A 6,506-nucleotide genomic window follows, 5' to 3' on the forward strand; every position below is an offset into this window, starting at 1 on the left:
TTTAAATAGTGGATCTCGACTGAGACGCACGTCCTTTCTGCTCTTAATTTGTAGGCTTAAAAGTTGCCTAGGGATCCCATTAATGTTCTAGAACCCAGCGAGGTTCGGGATTACTTCGCGGCTGATCACCGGCTGTAATCCATAGTGTCATAAAATGGTTTTTGATAAAGAAATGGTTTGAATGGTTTTGTTACAAATAAATAATGCCATCACTCAAAGGTTTATCTCTTGCTATTATTAGCTCTACCTTCGCATTGCTATTCTTATATCTCGATTTATGTTTTGTATTGTATTGTATAGCACTTGTTGAGTATTTGGCTCACTACTTGCTTTCACCCTGATATTTCAGCTAGCAGATATGGTTAGAATCAAGCAGACAGCGCGTAAGACTTGTGATGCGGATGCATATGTTCGAGCTCAGGTAGATTAATGATCATTTTGTGTAAGGACTCGATATTAGAAATCAGGTTGAAATAGTTAATAGTGTTGGGCTGTTCCAAACCCTAAACTGTAAGATCTTGGATTCAGTTGTATTAACTTTCTTTTGTTATCTATTGTAATAATTTTTATAATATATTGTTAAGTCGGGGCGTGACATGTGTGGATGCTTAACAGATATACTCTCGACACTAGTTCAATAACCATAACTTATCTTTCATCAAAACAATCACAAGGTTATAAACAGAATAGACGATAAACGCATAATGACTCATAACACCTTCATTCTACTAGAGTTATACAAGGATTCATACTATTATTGAACACATAACAAATATGCTTGTTTGACCGTGCAATGAATGAGGTCCCAAAAGATTTATGCAATAATACCCATATAGCGAGCGTTGAGTTAGCGGATCCCAGACTATCAAAGCCTTAGGTCAGTAGGTACAAAGTCCCCTAAGAATTTAATAACTCGAGTATTAAAGAGCTCACTCTTGATCAGTTATGCATAACACAAATTAACACATATTATTTCCTTTTCATTTTTTTTCTCTTTTTTTTTTCAACAATTTATGAATGAGTGTGTTTCGCTCCATCTCATTCAACCCTAGACTACTCATAAAAATATGAGCCGACTTCTAGCCATTTGACGCCTAGCATTACAATAACTAGCAATGAAATTCAAGCTTTTCTCTAGTTTACAAATTCAGTATTCTTTTGTCATTACGAGAATAACAAAAATTCTAAATATAAACCAGTGATTAAATCTCAACTAATAAACAAGAATAATTATGATCTAGATAAAAAGCAATACTATAAGACTTTGTGAAATTTTTTGTTTCTAGCATGCAAATCAATTCATTAGGACTTAAACATCCCTCTATTCGTCATCACCACACTCAAATCAACATCAACTTATCAAATAACATAGTTCATCTAAGGGATCATGCTAAATATGAATGCAAATGCAACTATATGAAATCACATAAAAAATAAACAAATATGTCCTATATGAACAATCATGCAACACTACGAATGAAATACAACTATATGCAATCATGAATCTATATGAACTATATGGACACAAACAAACTAATCCTTACATTATCACCCCCAAACTTAAAATTTTCAATGTCCTCATTGAAGGTCATAATAAGGATTTCAGGCATACCTATGCGTCAGAAAGATCACCCTCCTCAGTTGGAGGATCAGGTGGCCAATCAACCTCGACACCGGTGTCTCGGAAAATAGTACCACAACCGTGTGTCAAATCTTCAGCAAAATGTTGGTGGATCATGGCCTCAATATACCGAATCAACCTTTTATACTGCGCATCACCAAAACCAAACCTATCAACTATCTGTGGTGCACGAGAGGGACCATCTGTAAGCACGGGAGGAACTGACCGACCACTCTCTACATCATCAAAAATATATCCCAACCCTTTATCATGGGGTGCACCTAAAAATTAATAACTCAAATGATCTGGTAGTGGGTTGAGCTCAAGTGTGGGAGCTTCTTCAATAGATGGTTCAAAACGCTCCTGAGAAATTTTCAGCTCTATTAACCCAAGAGAATCGAATGGCATATCCAATTTCCTCTTCCATGGAGGTGCATTCAAAACCTGTAAATGCTCTGCCCCTTCTTTATCTTTATTATCAGACTCCCCTGTTAAGGATCTCTCTAAAGTATCCGAATTTGGTAATTGCTCAAGTTTCGAATTCACTACATAGTCGACCCACTCTACTTTAAAACATTCATCTTTATCTGTGGGTAACTTTATTGGCTTGAATACCTTAAAAGTGACCTTTTGATTGTGAACCTTCATCGTAAGCTCTCCTTTTTGCACACTGATCATAGCCCGGCCTGTATCCAAGAATGGTCTTCCCAAGATGATGGGAATCTTCTTATTTTCCTCAAAATCAAGAATTACAAAGTCAGCAGGGAAGATGAGTTTATCCACCTTAACCAAGACATCCTTCGCTATTGCTCATGGATAAGCGATGGAATGATCAGCTAGTTACAATGACATGTAGGTCGGTTTCGGATCAGTAGACCAAGCTTCTTGAAGATAGACAAGGGCATCAGATTAATGCTAGCTCCCAAATCACATAAACACTTGTCAAAAGACAAGTTTCCAGTAGTGCAAGGAATAGTGAAGCTTCCAGGATCTTTAAGCTTCGGAGGTAACTTCTGTTGCAGCACAGCACTGCATTCCTCCGTAAGAGCAACAATCTCTAAGTCATCAAGCTTGACTTTCCGAGAGAGAATATCTTTCATAAACCTCACATAGCTAGGAATCTGTTCAAGAGCTTCAGCGAAAGGTACGTTGATATAAAGTTTTTTGAACACCTCCAGAAACTTAGCAAATTGCTTATCCAACTTCTGCTTCTGCAGCCTTTTAGGAAAAGGAGCTGGAGGATAGACCTGTTTCTCCCCTATATTACCCTCAGAAGGAGTGTGTTCCACATTTTTCTTCCTTGATTCCACCTTGGCATCATCCTACACTTGTTCTTCAGCCACAACTTTATTTTTTGAAACTTGAGATTTTTCAGGCTCTTCGTCTTGTCGAATTTGGGGGCTTGCGACCTTTCCAGACCTTAAGGTGATGGCGATCACCTGTTCTTCAACTTCCTTCTTTCCTGGATTGACTTTTGTATCACTAGGAAGCGTTTTTAGTGGTCGATTCAATAAGGTATTAGTAATTTTCCCTATCTGGTTCTCCAGAGTCTTGATAGAAACAGCCTGCTTTAGCATATAAGAGCCTGGTTTTTGCATATAAGCCTCAACTCCTCCAATTCAGATTTTTCATTCAAATATTGACCTGCACCTCCATGAGTTTGTTGTTGAAGTTGGAGTTGTTGTCTTGGTGCAAATTATTGCTGAAAACCAAGAAGTTTGAATTGCTCATTTCCAAACTGCTAGAACGGTTGTTGCATCACATTCTGATTGTTGCTCCATCTGAAGTTATGATGATTCCAGTTGTTAGGATAATAAGTGTCTAGAACTGGCTGCTGCGATCTCTGAAAGTTGCTCACAAACTGAGCTGATTCACTAGATATATCGCATTGCTCCGTCACATGTGAACCTACACATAACTCACAAACACTGGTTATCTGATTAACACCATAGTTAGCCAGAGAATCGATCTTCATAGACAACCCGTTTAGTTGAGCAGTGATAGCTATAGCTGTATCCACTTGAAGAACTCCTGCTACTTTTCCCTGTGGTAATCTCTGAGTTGGATACTGATATTCATTAGCAGCCATCAGTTCAATTAGATTATAAGCTTCATCGTAGCTCTTAGCCCATAAGGCTCCACCTGATGCTATATCGAGCATGGGTCTGGACTGTGCTCCCAAACTATTATAGAAATAATTGATGATCATCTAATCAGGTATTCCATAATGAGGACACTTCCTAAGATTCTCCTTGTAACGCTCACAAGCTTTACATAGAGATTCTCCCGATTGCTGCGCAAATTGAGTAAGAGCATTTCTGATTGCAGCTGTCTTCGCCATAAGGAAGAATTTAGTAAGAAACTTCTGAGCAAGATCCTCCCAAGTGGTGATAGAACCTGCTGGTAGAGAACGTAACCAGCACTTAGCTTTATCCCTCAGAGAGAAGGGGAAAAGCCTCAGGTTTATAGTATCTTCAGAAATACCATTGAACCTGAAGGTGTCGCAGATCTATATGAAATCCCTAATATACGTATTGGGATCTTCCGTTGGAGCACCCCAAACTGAACTGAATTCTGTACCATCTGAATTGTGATAGCTATCCTAAAATGCTAGATTGAATGTCATTGATCTTGGGTTGAGAAAAATCCATCAAGGCTTTCGTTCGTGCTGCTGGATCTCCCATTGTAATGAGTACCTGAAACACAACAAGTAAACCGTGAAAGTAAAAGAGTTTGAGTCAGTGAACTTTAACGACCACTGAACATAAACTAAACAATTAACAATACCAAGTCCCCGACAGCGGTGCCAAAAACTTGTTAGGGCAAAAACACGCGCTAAAATTACACGCAAGTATACGCGTTCGCAAGTAGTATAAACTATAAATTAGATTCGTTCCCACAGAGACTCTTTGGTTAATTTAAGAATATGAACCTATACAACAATGATATGGTTATTATCCAATGCTAAGGCAAATAACAAGTTGGAATTATTTATAACTAAGAATTAAACTAACAATTATAACTAAGAGAACAAGAATGGTTGAATTAATATATATGACACACAGGGGATCCTAAATTCATTAAATACTTCATTCAATAGCCTTTTTATTTTTAACCTTAGCATGTAATGGTAATGACACTAATCAGATAACACGAAACTAGTAAACGCCAACTTTTGTTGTACAAATACCCTACTACCAAGCATCCACAAAAGAGATAGAAGTTGAATAGACATAAATTATGCTTAGTCCTTATTTGTCTATAAGAATTGAAAACATAACGGTTCAATGCGCAAGTTATCTATCGTGATTACATAGGGCAAGTAAGATGGTTAAAATTACCTACGAATCATGCATAATAATAACACATGAACCTATGCTAGCATGGCAAGTTCTAAACCTCTATATTCACTGTCGCTTCAATAGAGATTAACACGATATCTTATATGTTAGCTATGCACATAAGACGAGTAAGCACAACCAATACTAGGTTATCATACAATCACCACACACTAAGGTATCGAAATAAATTAACTAGAGAAATCCATAAATAAATCCGCTAGAACCCCACGATAATGATTAGTTTATAATCGAACTCATCATCACCATGGGTTCCAATGAAAGCAAACAATATAAGAGTACTAGGATTTAAAGACAAATCGAAAACAATCATCCAAGTATCGCCTAAATCAAAGAAAACAAAAGTCTTCTTCTCCGTAGCCTTCTCGTGCTCTCTAGGTCTTCTTATTGCTCTCCCAGGTCTCCTTGTTGTTAAAAACGTCTTTTTATTAGTATATAGGCTCCAGGATGACCATGACTCTCAAAATCTTCAATTTCGACTAAAATCAGGATTCTGGGGCAGAAACCGGGCGCGGGCACGCTGCTACAGGGCACGGCCGCACTGAAATAATGTTTTCAGCGGTGCGGGCGTGCTAGTTCTGGCGCGGCCGTGCTGACATTCTGGAAAAATTCTGACAATTCTTCTTTTGGCCGTATCTTGAGTTCTGCTCGTCAGAATTAGGCGATTCAACTGCCCACGCGAAGCTATTGAGATTCTCTACAACTTGAGAATGGCATAGGCTTCCAATTCTGCTATCTTTTCAGCATATTTCTTTGAAAAGTTTCTTTCTTCATTTAATTGATGCCTGAAATGCACAAACACAAAAACACATCAAAAATACCAACAACTTGAGTCCAATACACCTTAAGCATGAAATGAAGCGTTCCAAGTAGAAATAAAATCCACTTATCAGTCTTCAAAATCCAACTTAGTTTTGAAGCCCAAAAGGAATTATCCAAAGTCATCTGACAAAAATCCCTTGGATCTTACGTTTGAGACTCCAAGGCCAGATGAAAAGAAGTTGTTAGCTAGGTCCATTGCATTTTTCAAAGATCCAACTGGCTCACTGCTAAAAAGAAGAATTGCTAAAATCTACAGGAATAGGAAAGAAATCTGTGTGGTGGCTGGACACCCTTAGTTTTGCAGAAGCTAAGAAGGAAGAAAAAGAGAGAATCAAGCAAGAAAAGAAGCAGGCTGCTTTAGATGCTAAAAAGCTCAAACAGAAGAAGAAGCAAGCTGTTATAGTAGCCAAGCTTCAAGCTGTGAAAACTGCAACTGACATTTCTGAGAAAAAACCTGTGATAGCTGAAGATCAAGATCAGAATGCTCAAGGAACCTCAACAAACAAAGAAGCCAAGATATAAACAAAGAATAAAGAGAAAATTGGACTTCAGTGATGAGGAAATGGAAGATTACATTCCCAAATAGTCTACAACTTCAACTCAAACATCCAAGCCTTCAGAAGTGCATGATGAATTTAAGGTGGATCCTACAAAGAACTTTCATGGTGAGCCAATAGTTCTTAAGGATGAACCTATAGACTATG

General features: G+C 37.9%; 1 non-coding gene across 1 annotated transcript; it reads left to right on the forward strand.

Annotated features, from left to right (window-relative positions):
• Positions 1-3,840: 3,840 nt before the first annotated feature.
• Positions 3,841-3,947, forward strand: LOC141716417 (small nucleolar RNA R71). Its single transcript, XR_012573128.1, has one exon. It is a non-coding gene; the product is annotated as a small nucleolar RNA R71 (small nucleolar RNA).
• Positions 3,948-6,506: the final 2,559 nt, after the last annotated feature.

This window comes from Apium graveolens, chromosome 3 (genome assembly GCF_009905375.1).
Source record: "Apium graveolens cultivar Ventura chromosome 3, ASM990537v1, whole genome shotgun sequence".
Taxonomy (NCBI): Eukaryota; Viridiplantae; Streptophyta; class Magnoliopsida; order Apiales; family Apiaceae; genus Apium; species Apium graveolens.